At 38.0% G+C, this 14126-nt stretch overlaps 1 pseudogene; it reads right to left on the reverse strand.

The window, feature by feature from the left end:
* Positions 1 to 11060: 11060 nt before the first annotated feature.
* On the reverse strand, positions 11061 to 13860 carry LOC125219703 (receptor-like protein kinase FERONIA pseudogene; annotated as a pseudogene).
* Positions 13861 to 14126: the final 266 nt, after the last annotated feature.

A 14126-nucleotide genomic window follows, 5' to 3' on the forward strand; every position in this document is an offset into this window, starting at 1 on the left:
CTCTACATCCACTAGGATCTTTTGTTCAAGTACATGTAGCCAATTTTATTTTATTGTATTGAAAAAAATGCACTTTACAAAAACCCAAAAATGAGAAAACTATGGAATCCTCAGTTAGGACATAAGACAGATGAGGCATCTTCATACAACAATTGCCAAAGGAGAAAGGATCAAATGGTTTTCGGAAACTACTATGAACAATTAATACTGCAACAGTATTGTTGGAATGGAGCCCGGTAAAAGTATTTTGATCGGGTCGTACATGTGATTGAACGATGTAAAAATTAATCCACATTCCGTCTAGATGATCGTGGTATATTAATTTTCTCTGAAATGATTCTTGGTCATTGAGAAATAATTAGGGTTTAAGTTAGTCACAATATTGAAGCTATGAGAATAATTAGAATGTATATTAACAATCTCACATTGGTTTAGAGCCATCACTAGTACTTAATTTGTCCCTCTGTACCTGAGTCGTATTTCTTTTGGGATTGTCTCACTGTACCCGACCCGAGTCATTTCCTTTTTTGACAAAACGTAACACATCACGTATCTCTTAATTTATTCCCTCTTTATCTTTCTAATTTATTCTTTTTCCTATTTTATTCTCTTTTCCTTTAATCCACTTTGGACAATTTTCTTACCACTCAGTGCCCAAAAGAAATTGCATATACTACACAGGGACGAAGGAAGTATGTAAGAGGCTAAAATATTATATGTAATAATTAAAGAACATAAGAATGAGCTGTAAAGCCCACACACACGCCTATCCCGAGGCAAGGCAGGGGCCGAGGCCAAGGCCAAGGCCGCGAGCCTAGCCTGAAAACATGGCAAAATGTGCAAACGTAGACTGACATGTAATGCCCATATACGAGAAAGAACCTAGACGTTAGGCTTGTCTAGATAGGTCCCATCCAGATTCAGCCTCCAGCTACAGCGCGTGTCCCTGATTGGTACCCGTAACATCTGTAACCCCTACCTGTTACACTCGAGCACTAATGACATACTAAATGTCTGCGTTGACTTCAGTGTCCAATGCAGTGAAGTACGCCTATAAGTAGTGTAGCCACTCCATGCATTTCACACAGTGCACAAGCCAACATACTCTAGGCACTCATAACATATCAGCTCTCTTTGCATAGTTTTATGTCGAAACTTTACTCTCACCTTAGTCTAGTTCACCGCTCTGCTGTTAGCGGTGCTTTTACTTCAGAGATGAAACATTTTTTTATCTTAGGAGACGACAAGTCAATCTGAGACCACTACCGAGACGTATCTCATCTTGCAGATCCTTCAGGTCAACACAAATGCGGGGCCCTTCGGGGTCAATACGAATGTTGCGCCCTTTGAGGTCAACGGAAGTAGCTCTTATCATTGAGCGAGTGCGACACCAATAGCACCAAGAATGATGTCAACCGTTGAGAAGCCACCGAAGTTTGGAGAAACAGACTTCAAGAGGTGACACCAGAAAATGTTGTGTTATTTAACAACATTAAGGCATCGTGAATTTCCTCAAGGAAGGCGAGCCACATGCGCCAAGTGATCAAGAGACAAGAATTGAAGACTTGATCGACTATTAGAATTAGCAAAAAAGGGTTTATCTTTGTAAAATTTTTCATTCTAAGTGTATTAGATGATAGTCTTTACAATATATACTCTACGGTAGCCACATTGAAACAGAACTGGAAAATTAGAGAAAAAGTACTGCCCTGATGATGCAGGTACAAAGAAGTTTGTAGTAGCCAAATACTTGGACTACAAATTGGTCGATTATGGACTTGTCATGGTCGATCCTAACAATCTTTTGTTAGAACATGTATACTAAAAAACATTTTTCGAGTTTATTATAAATTTGATAAACTGCTTGTATATTGTAAACTCTAATTTTTTAATGAGAATGATAAATATTTTCTTCATGTTGTGTATTTTACTTTAATAAGCATTGACCGTTTTAATTATATCCAATTAAAATGCCGAAAAGTAAAAATCAGTTTAAGTCTTCTACATTGAAGCTGGATCATCGAACAGGCAGGTGACTCAGTCAGAACCTTGTAGAAGTAAAACTTTTTCACAACCTGGATAGGTTGCAGTGTCCGTCTGAAAGTCATCTTTACTTTGAGAATGTCTATTGACACTGGTGTGATATAGCATTGAAAGGATCAAAAGTATAGACACGTCTTTATTGCTATCTACTGAAAGACGATGTCTTGAAATTTAATATTTCTTAATCATTGTAATAATATATGACATACGTTATTAATCATACGTTGCTTTGACTTATCCGTATGTGCAGGTTTTTCGCAACCCAGTTTTCTGATATCTTGGGTAATAGTAATTAATAACTAGTATGGTGTCAGTTTTATTATTACATTGCATCGTGTGCTTTCGCAGTTTGACTATATCCCCAAGAGGTGTTCGAGAAAAGTTCTATTATTTGAAAACCTGACCGGTTTGGATTTAATCCAAGAATAATAGTAAAGCAAAGTATATTATTTTAATATACATCTTGTACTAGACAAACTCTTAGAAATAACATATTAATTAATTTTAAAGTCCATATCAGACTACAAATTAATTAATGGATATAGAAAGTCTTAAACACGGGAAACAATATATTAAAGATATTAACCCGGATTGCTTGTAATCACGAATTGGATGGCCTGGTATTTCTTCTATAGTGGCACAAGAAATATTCCATTGGCTTTATATTAAATTATGGGTTATAATTTAAATAGTAAAGAAGGTTCAATCCAAGCCCCATAGATCCCTAACCTAGCTCATCATAAACTCTATAAATAGGGATGGAGGAGGTGTGACAAATACACACAATACAAGAAGTGAAAACCCTAGCCTCCACACTTGAATTTTCGACCCTCTCTCTCTAATAGATGAATTCAAAAATTCCTCTTGGTGTGTGCTTGGTGTTCTTATCTTCACCTTCAAGATCCTTATAATTTCTAATAGATTCCTCCCACAAGGAAGTTAGATCTAGAGTTGGGTCATAGGTTAGAAGATCTTTGGTCTTGCAATAAAGCTCCAAGATCTACACGTGGAGAAGTAGCAAGCCACTTCGATTCTTTGGAGAATGACAGTCGCCCTTTCTTTCTCTCGTCTCCCTCCTCTTTAAAGCTGATGTGTGTCGTCGCGAACTGCTCAAGTTGGACAGTCGACTTGATCAGGTCAGCCTACTTCTGCCTGTTTCACCTACGAAATTGCGGGTCAGTGGATTCAGTGAAGGTGCGGGTTGATCAAGCTGAGTGGCTCTGGCTCGAGTGGGGAGAATTGAGAGGCTGAAAGGGATGCGACATCAAAAACCTTAACCCGCTAATACTATTTGATTAGTATAGGGAAGTAAGGATCGATCCCACAGAGATGATGCGTTTTGAATTGTTTGTGTGATACGGCTTGGGGCTTGGCTGCTGCCACACTTTACTTTAGGGGTGGGTTAAGTATCTACTGGTGCAGAAAAGAAAAGAACTAACTAAGCTAGGAAACTAAACTACCTAACTAATCAACTCATAAAACATTACTATAAAAGGAGAAACAGAATAAACGGGTTGTCAGGCCCCTGCAAAACAGTACGAAAAGCAAAATAACTTTAACAGAATCGTCTTCCTCAACAGATCAGCGTAAAGAAAACAGAGCCGCAATAGATCTGAAATGTTGAAGAAGACAAAACACAACAAAACACATAAAACTTAAAATTACTTCTACAATCTAAGCTACGACAACGTAAAAATAAGAACTACAGCTAAAGTATGCAGAAACGAAAAGAAAGCACGTAGATCTAAAAGGAAAACAAAGACTGAAACAGAAAACAACAGTTCTAAGCTAAGAATCAAAAGAAAACATGAAACAGAAAGCATATCTAAACATTAAAACATATAACAAGCACAGAACGAGGGAACGAAAATAGAAACTTCAAATTATACTAAAGCAAAACAGGAACAAGAGTCAATACATGAAAATAAAACAGAATCTAAGCTAGGAAAGCAGGAAATTGTTTCATCACCCCTTCTCGGAGTGGAATTACAAAACAGAAACTAAAATTATACGAGGAAAGCAAGGAAAACAGCTAACTACCAGCTACTCTAGACGGAACCAAGTGTGTGCGAGAGATTGGAAAGCTTATAACTGAAGAGAACCTTGATTTCAGCCTCGAAGAGAGTTAGAAATTCTACCTACTCTAAAGAGAACCCCCCCTAAACTACTTAGCAAGAAATGAAATGTGGGGGAACTCCCTTCTCTTAGCGTGCAAGGCTCCTTTATATAGGGAGGCTTAGGGCTCTGATTCCTAGGGTACCACCCCCCCAAGTGACGCTTTTGCCCTTTACACCTTAGAGTGGAGTTCATAGTCTTCTCTCCAGCGCAAGGTTGACTGGCTCCGGTTGGAATATGACTTGATCAGCTCAAAAGCCGTCTCTTTTCTCTTCTTTTCTGAAGTTTTGCTCCGCCCTCTGAATTGATGTGATCTTCGTTTTCCGGCAAAATCTACACACACTTGGCTAAAAAAGGGTCGTTAGTTTGTTGAATTCAGTGCGGTTTTGCTATAAAACACATGCATGAAGCGGGCCTCATCAGAGAATCACAATTGTAAGATTCAATATCATAATTTAATACTCCATCCGTCCCAAGTTACTTGAGTCGTATTCCATTTTGGGTTGTCCCAAGTTACTTGAGTCATTTCTTTTTTTGGCTAAAAACAAATCATCTAATCACACCTACTTTATTCTTTCTTTTACTTTACTCTCTTCTTTCTCTAACTTTTTTCTTTGATCTACTTTATTTAACTCACCAAACACAACTTTCTTAAATCCCGCGCCGAAAAAGAAACGCCTCAAGTAACGTGGGACGGAGGGAGTATTAAATTATGTGATTAATTGCACAATAATATGTTTCTATATGTTGAAGCATGAAATTGAATCGATTCACATAATATCCTAAATAGATTCTAATTTGTGAATATATTTAGTTTGCAATTTTCCATGTGCAAACCCCAACAGTTTTGTTCTCAAAGACTAAGGCACGAAGGAGAGCACCTAAAGACCGATTAACTACCTCCGTTTGCCCATCCATTTGGTGGTGCGTGGTAGTAGAAAAGAAAAGCTTAGTGCCTAGCTTTCTCCAAAGAGTTTTCCAAAAGAAGCTCAAAAATTTGACATCTCTATTACTCATAATGATTTTGGGAATAACATGTAAAACTTGACGACTTCCTTTAAAAACAAATTTGCTATAAACTTGGCATCATTACTCATAAAATGAGCCATCTTAGAAAATCGATCCACCACAACGAAAATACTATCATTCATCCTAGGAGACATAGTGAGTCCTAGCACAAAGTCCACGTAAACATCCACCCAAGGGTGTGTGGGTGGAGGCAAAGAAATATAAAGTCCAAAGTTATTAGACCTAGACTTAGCTTGCCTACACTCTTAACAATGACTACAAAATCTTTCAACATGCTTCTTTATGCAAGGCCAAAAAAAATGTTCATTCAAGATATCAAAAGTCTTCAACACCCCAAAATGTCCCATCAAGCCTCCTAAATAAGACTCTTTAATCAACAAGTCACGAAGAGAATAAATAAGGATGCAAAGCTTATTCTCCCTATACAAATAACCATCCAATCAAAAATACTTCTCAAACGAACCCTTCTCACATGATAAAATCGTAGTGCCAACATCATGATCATGTTCATACAAGTCTTTAATACAATCAAAACCCACATATTTAGAAGCACACATGATAAGGATTTGCTTTCTCAAGATCATAGTATGGTTCTCACACAACGAATCATCAAACACGAGGACGTGCGGTTTTCTAGAAAGAGCATCAGAAACTACATTATCCTTTCCCTTTTTGTACTTGATTACATTAGGAAAAGTTTCAAGGAAGGCACTCCACTTTGCATGTCTCTTATCAAGCTTATGTTGTCCCCCTAAGAACTTAATGAACTCATGGCTGGTGTGAATCACAAACTCCCTATGCATGAGGTAATGTTGCCAATTCTCTAGACATCTCACTATGGCATACAATTCCTTGTCATAAGTAGGGTAGTTCAATTGGGCTTGACCAAGCTTCTCGAAAAAATAGGCTATGGGCTTTCCCTCTTGCATGAGGACTCCACCAATTCCTACCGCACTAGCATCACACTCCAACTCAAAAGTCTTATCAAAGTTGGGAGGAGCTAACAAATGAGCATGGGTAAGGTCATTTTTCAAGGTGTATAAAAAGCTCTCTCTTGTTCCTTCCCCCACTTAAACTTTACATTCTTTTTCACTAGATGGTTCAAATGGGAGGCCTTATTAGAAAAATCTCTCACAAACCTCCTATAGAAACTAGCTAGACCATGGAAGGAACTACACGCAGTGGACCCTCGTTGTTCAGCACCGGAATCTAAACAATAGACTCATGTTTTTAGCTTGATTACAAGGTTCTAGTTCCCTAAGGCTCCATCAGTAAGTACTCTTTCGTCACTATGCACCAACCATTAAGAAATCAAGAAACTGTTGAGTACACTCTAGAGTCTAGTGAGTTCAAAAATTGAATCACAATGACACATGGATGTTTTATGGCATGAAATTCTACAATGATCTCTGTTAATGGAAGCAGGACAATTTAGAAATGTGCAGTCTGAAGTACTTCTTCAGAAGGATAATGAATCCTGCCTCTATCCCACCCAAGATAACACACTTTTATTTTTGTTTGTCCCAACCAAGATGACTCATTACTAAAAATATAAATATTTTTATCTCTACTTTATTTCCCTTCTTTTACTTTATTCTCTCCACTTAACACACAAAATAAAGTTGCATAAAATCCCGTGCCGCTCAAGGAAGGGGTCATCTTCCTTGGGACAGAGGGAGTAGTATTACCTTCAACGAAATCCCGTGTCTACTTCAATCGCGAATAATGTATGCTTCCCCCACCGGACTCTTACTCATTACTGCCAAACTCTGCAACTCGGAGTTGAGCTTTCCTCACAACGATCACATTTTTTGTTCTATTTTTCTTTCCACAACAAAGTTCTGCAATGGCAGCAGCCACACAGAAGCATTGCTGTCGAAGAAAGATGATTCTCAATCACATGAGAAGTGGAATGTGATAGACATGAACAGAGTGATGAACAACGTCAACAGGGAGATGCTTTATCATAGTCTAGAATTTGGTAGATATGAATATGCATCCGGAGGCGGCACATACCACATTTATCACCATTGAAGAATATTCTTCCGGGATAAGAGCTTTGACTGCACATTTCCATTATGTTAGGCTTGCTCAAGAAAGTAATGATAGGATTTTACACCATATAACATAGTAGTGTCATCTGTCACAGGACAAAGCAGGATAGTAGATTAATGATAGGCTATATTGTAAATACGTTAATGCTGTACGGGCTTATTAGAGAAATCACGTATAACAAATTGAGGAAAAGGAATGCAACGTCAAATACAAAAGAATATACTGCAATGTGAAAATAAAAAGTGAAAGTTGAAATGTTATTTCTTCTTTAGTGTAACTTATAATTTGGTCCTCCGTCCCAGATTTATAGTCACATTTAGTTATGGCACGAGTTTTAAGGAATTGGTGGAGTGTATAATTAATGAAGTGAGATAGTGGAGTGTGTAATAAATGAAGTGAGATGATGGATTGTGTAATAAATGAAGTAAGTTGGTTGAAGGTAGGTCCCTTTTTGACTTTTTGGTTTTTTTATTTTTGTTTTGATTTATTTTTGTATTGATAATGACATTTGGGTGTAATTTTAGTGAATAATGGTGTAAAATTTTATGTCCAAATATGGAAAATTCTAAATGTAACTATAAATATGGGACGGACTTTTATGGCAAAATGTGATTATAAAACTGGGACGGGGGAGTATTTATTTAGTGGCTTGTAGTTCAAACTGAATATTCTGTGTAAGATTGTCGAGGGGTGTTGGACAACTACGTTCCACTGGCCTCTGATTTGCACTCAAGGACTACTGGCTTTGCCAGTTGCTCAAACTAATGACATTGATAATATCTTTGACTTTTCAAGTCTTTCTGCTATCAAAACTCAATAAACAATCAAAATACCAATTTAGACAATATAAGCACTATATGATCGTAATTTACACATTAAACATTCAAACGTGTCAAAACTAGACCTTAAAAATACGGGAATTCCATGTTTACTATCTATCTTATTTTCGGTCCAAAATTCTTATCTCAAGTTACAAACCTAGCTATATCCAATTCACATTACAAAATTAGCTCTAAATAAAGTCTGTTGAATGATAAACATAAGCCTTGATTAAATGTTAATGGAATCGTCAATTATATAAAATAATTAACAATAAAAGTGAAAAAATAAAGATATGGTCAATTTTGTCTATTTCTAAGGGACGGAGAGACTGAAGGAGTATTTATTTTAGTATTTAAATATAAAAAATGAAAATCAAGAATGAAAATATGTAAAATAATGAGAAAGAATTAATGAGTCAATCATTGATGTGCGCATTTTGTGCCTTAAGGTGGGTCAGCGCAACAAATTTTGCTGTGATTTCTGAAGAGTATGAGATCCATCGCCCCCCATTTGTTCTATTTATAGTACTTTATTATTAAAATTACTACATCCGTCAAACAAAAGATGTCACACTTGTGAGACGATACGAGATTTTAGGAGCTTTTGTTTTGTGTGTTAAATGAAAGATAAAATATTATTTTTATATTTATATGAGAGAAGTTTTTCTAAAAATAGAAATATTACATCTTTTGTGGGACAAACTAAAAAGGAAAGTGTGACATCTATTATGGGACGGAAAAAGTATTTTTAATGTATCGAGATAGTAATAAAACTTTTTTTCCGGATGGATCTAATGATAAACTCTTTGGAATAATAATAATAAACTCAAAAAAATAATAAATACGAATTAAATAGAAAAATGATGATGTATATAGAATACTTATTGAAATACTGGAAATGTCATGACACAATGCTGGATAACTGTTCCTTACATATTTTACTTTTCTCGTTATACCTACAAACTACTTCTCAATTTCATTTTGCGCTATCATTAGTTGCAACACCTTCTTCATTATCAGTTTCAGTAGTACTTGTCACCTCTATATGATTAGGACTTGATCCAAATTTCCATTCAAGCTTTTGTTTTTGTCTTTCGTAAACAGTGATTCTTAAATTATTGTGGATTAAATTGCTCAATTTTGCAGTCAAGGTTTTATTTTCGTTTGTAAACAGGGATTCTTAAATTATTGTGGATTAAATTGCTCAATTTTCCAATCAAAGTTATATTTTTCCTTTCGTAAAAGTATTTTTAAATTATTGTGGATCGTTCATTGAGATATTTTGTATTGTGTTTCTTTGGCAGCATTATGCGCACTTATTCCACTGCAAGAAAATTCAATACTATATTAATTATATTATAGTTAGAGTTATTTTTTCGTTTTAGAAATTCTATTATAGTATGAATCATTATTATACTCCATCCGTCCATGAATAGGAGTCCAATTCCTTTCCGGCATTGTTTTAATAAATGTTAAGAAAAGTGTGTAGAAGAAAGTTAGTAGAATATGAGTCTCACTTTGTATATATTAGTTTTAAATGATATGTGAGTGCACTACAAAAAAAACAGGGTTTGCCGAGCACCAAGTGCTCGGAAATATAAGGCAAAATGCTCGGAAAATCGTGATATACCGAGCACTTTCCTAGCACCGAGAGTGCTCGGTATTCGCTTCGTCGGAATTTTTATACGAGCACCTTAGAGTGCTCGGATATCCGAGCACCCGATTGTTCGTTGGTTTTATAGATGATTTAATAGCTGATGCGATTGCGTTCGATACCACGACCAAAATTTTTTAGTGAAACTAATCGTTCTCATGAAAACTTGAATCAAATAATTGGTTTATAATCCGTATCAACCGTTCGGACCGGCCACGAGCGAGCAGTTGCGTTGCGTTATTGCACTCAGTTTCAGCATGACGATTTTTTTAAAAATAATTTTAATACATTTTTCTATCTCTAAGTATCTCCATTCTCTTCTATACTTGTAGTTTTTGAAATAGTATTGCCATTTTATTCTATATTACACATTTCCGAGCACACTTAAATGTGCTTGCTATTGTGCCGAGTACAAGTAGAAGTGGTCGGTATTTTCCGAGCATACTTATGTGTGCTTGCTATTGTGCCGAGCACAAGTAGAAGTGGTCGGTATTTTCCGAGCACGGTTAAAAGTGCTCGCTGGGTTTCCGAGCACAAGTAAAAGCTAATCGTTGGTTTGCCGAGCAAAAGTAAATATGCTCGGTAGTTTTCCGAGCAAAGGTAAAAGTGCTCGATATTTTTCCTAGCAAAGGTAAAAGTGCTCGGTAGTTTCCGAGCACATGTAAGGTGGGCAAGTGTTGGTCGGGAAACAGTGTTTTTCTTTGTAGTGGTGGAATGAGTTGGTGGAATGCGGGACCTCTTTATCATTTATGGTGATTATGAACATGGACTTCTATTCATGGGCGGACAAAAGGGAAAAACGGGACTCCTATTTGCGTTCTATTTAACACTACTTTATTATCAATCATATTTTATTCTCTTTCCATATAACACGATAAATATATTTATCTTTAGTCTTCGTGCAAAAGAAATGCCTCAATTTTGGCTGAATGGAGGGAGTTCGTCCATCATTATATATATAATTTTTCTATTTTTTTTTTCGCTCGTCTGTAAATGTCTTAATTCATTTGTACTCTTTTCAACAAGTTGACTTCACATACTACTAATATAATTCACTAATATTTTATTTAAAATTAATATTTAAAGTAAGAACTATATTTTACTAACTTTTGTATAATTTTGCTTTATAGAAATATACAATTACTTAAAATCCGTGTCGATAAAAATAGATAGTTATTAAAAGAGGGAAGGCATAGATAGGAAATATCTTTAATCATTCATAGTAAACATCTTTTCGTGTAGCACAATAATATATTACTCCCTCCGTCCACAAATTATAGGACACTATTTTAACGTAGAATTGGTAAAGAGAGAAGAGAAAAAAAAGTAAGAGAGAAGTAGTGTTAGTGGAATGTGTGGTCGATATTATTTGAATGTGTCCTATTTTTTACAGACAACAAAAAATGGCAAATGTGTCCTATTCTTCGTGGACGGAGTGAGTATTAAAGTGAGCAAAAATATAAATTACTTCTACATTTTGCATGGAGTAAAATACAACGGTAAAAATGGAAAATTACGACCTCAACGACCCAACGGGTTGATGAGCTCAGAGAAATCATCAACTGGACATTCACTGCTGTTGATAGAGAATTCGGTGCTCCTTGATCTCGAAAACGTGTTAGACGAAGACGAACCAATCCCGAGCAATGGCAGCGAGGGGCTCATGGCCGTGAACCCATCGCCCATGCCTTCACCTCTGTCCTCTGCCGAAACTTGGAGCTGCATTGCAAATTCCAGTTTCCAAACAATGTCATTCATTGATGGCCGATCAATCCCCTTGTCTCTAAGGCATGCAAAGCTTATTTCTACAAAATTTCTGAAGCATTCGGGCGCAATCTGACCCTTGAGATTGGAGTCAATTATCTTATCAACTGTCCCTTTCTTGCTACATAATTTTGCCCACTCTGCTAAATTCGCTTGCTCCATTGGCAAGGTTGCGATTATTGGTGGCCTTCCGCATAGAACTTCGAACATCACCACTCCGAATGAGTACACGTCGGATTTCAGAGTTAGTTGTTGCGTGCGGTAGTACTCCGGGTCTACATAACCGAAGCTGCCTTTAACGATTGTGCTGATGTGTGTTTGACTGCCTGCAGCTGGGCCCACTTTGGAGAGGCCGAAGTCGGATACCTTGGCCACCCATTCTCAGCTGGACTTGACGTCGCGATGGATGATGGCGCGCTTGGCTCCGGTGTGGAGGTAGTACAGACCCCTGGCAGCGCCGAGGCAGATTTGGAGGCGCTTCTTCCACCTTAGGGGCGAATTGGCGGAGTTGTAGATGCGGTCGCGGAGGGTGCCATGGGCCATGTAGTCGTATACCAGGATCATCTCACCGTTGTCGTCGCAGTAGCCGATGAGGGAGACCAGGTGGAGGTGGCGAAGCCTGGAGAGCATGTCTATCTCGGTGAGGAATTCGCGAGCGCCTTGGCTGGAGGTGGAGTTGAGCCTTTTGATTGCGACAGTGGTAGCAACATCGTCGATGAGGCTTTTGTAGACGTTGCCGAAGCCTCCCCTGCCGATGATGAAGTTGTCGTCGAAGTTGCGGGTGGCTGTCTTGATCTCGTTGATGGAGAAGTATCTGCATATGTCAGGGAGACGCCTGAGCTGCTTGTTCTTGCAGTGGACCTTGAATGCGTCGAAAGTGGAACCCATGATGACTTAGTGACGCTTGTGCCCGTGTCCTTCACTTTCAAGAAAATCACCGCTGCAACCACCGCAACTACTCCGATTACACTCCCAACCACAGTGTAAATCACAACAGGGGCTTTCTTCTTCGGTGGCAGGTTCTCTGCTACTGATGCCGGCGGAGAGTCGATCTCCAGTTGAGGGTTGGATGCTGCAAAACTTGCTGTCGAATCATTGAGTTTGAAAATTTCTAACCCATTTAGCAACACGTTAAGATATTTTGCTCCTGTGTCACCAAGAGGCACTAAAGATAGCCGCAGATCTTTCTTTCCTCGATTTCCAGCATCAGGAACCCATGTTATGTAATCTCTGAAGATGGGAATATCACGGCCGGCCAAGTTGATGACATCGACTTCAATATCTGCAGTCTGATTGTTGATGTATATTGAAAACACTCTGTCGTTTTCCTTTTCAATTCCTGTCACAAATTCACAGAAGTGGAAACGGAGCAGATAGAAGAATCCAGAATCAACGGGAAATGCCCACTCTAAACTTAAGCTTATGTTGGTCATTATTCTGGCAGAGGTGTATACTTTAGGCGGAGCAGCATAGGGAGGAGTATTGTTGTTGTACTTGATCACAATTCCCTCGTTATGCGGCGTCCACCCATTATCACAGCAGAATATGTACTCTTTATCCTGACTCCAGCCCCGAAACATGCCACGAGTGGGCCCACTATCTTCTTCGATCAGAATTGCAGTGCCGCCTACGTTCAGCCTATAAAGATTCTCCAAAGCCGTGTTGCTATTATCAAATGTGATTTGCTCGTTTTGTCGCCCGAGGTAGAGTTTATCAGGGATAGACACAATTTCGATTCCATTTACAAAAGCAAAAGAGTTTGGATTGGGGGTGAAGGTTAAATCGAGTGTTTGGGTTGCCCCGATGTTAAGGATGAACTCCATCTTAAAAGAAGGTCGTTCTAAATAATTGGAATAAAGGAAAGAACTGAAGTTTTTAAACAGGGTGAAGCCATTAGCATTGACGGAGAATAAAGATTGATGAGCGTCGGAATAAACATTGGGGTACCAGTAAAGGCGAAGGAATTTTTGGCCTCTACTGAGGGGAAAAGTGTATGTGAAAGGGGAGTGGAAAACACGAGCAGTCTTGTAAGGGACTGCAAAAACAGAAGACTCCATAGTGTTTGCTTCAGAAGCTGAAGAGATGGAGGGGGCGTTTGATGGCACATATTTTGAACCTTGATCGCTGTCCCAACTCCGGAGGCTGGTGTCGTTTGTGATTGTTGATGCGCCACAGCTTAGGAGGATTAATTCTGTGGCCGTGTACGCCAGTGTTGAGGTGCTGCTGATTTTGACTGTTGAACATATAGAGAAGATCAAGAACATGGAAAGAGCGTTGGACATCATCGTTATAGTGAGATTGAGTTTGTATAGCATGTTGAGGCAGCTATGTTATGGCACTTAAATTGCTGTTCAATGTGCATGATATGAAATAGATAACATGTGGCGTAAGACTCTCAACACATTAAGTCTTTGCATTACATGCCAAAGTAGGTGTCTATATATGATGAATCAATCCTTTCAAAAATTCAACGTGACCCACCCGGAGGGCATATCTGACAAACTGAGATTTAAGGTAAATATGTATACATATCATATATACAAAACTCAATTTTAATGACAAATTACAAAATTAACATAGAGGTTATTACTCCTTCCCTCCCACTCTGTGCATAACATTTCTTATTCGATCGATATTTTATTTAG

The sequence above is a fragment of the Salvia hispanica genome, chromosome 1 (genome assembly GCF_029641045.1).
Source record: "Salvia hispanica isolate PSC_SH4W2 chromosome 1, Shi_PSC_v1, whole genome shotgun sequence".
In the NCBI taxonomy this organism is placed as follows: domain Eukaryota; kingdom Viridiplantae; phylum Streptophyta; class Magnoliopsida; order Lamiales; family Lamiaceae; genus Salvia; species Salvia hispanica.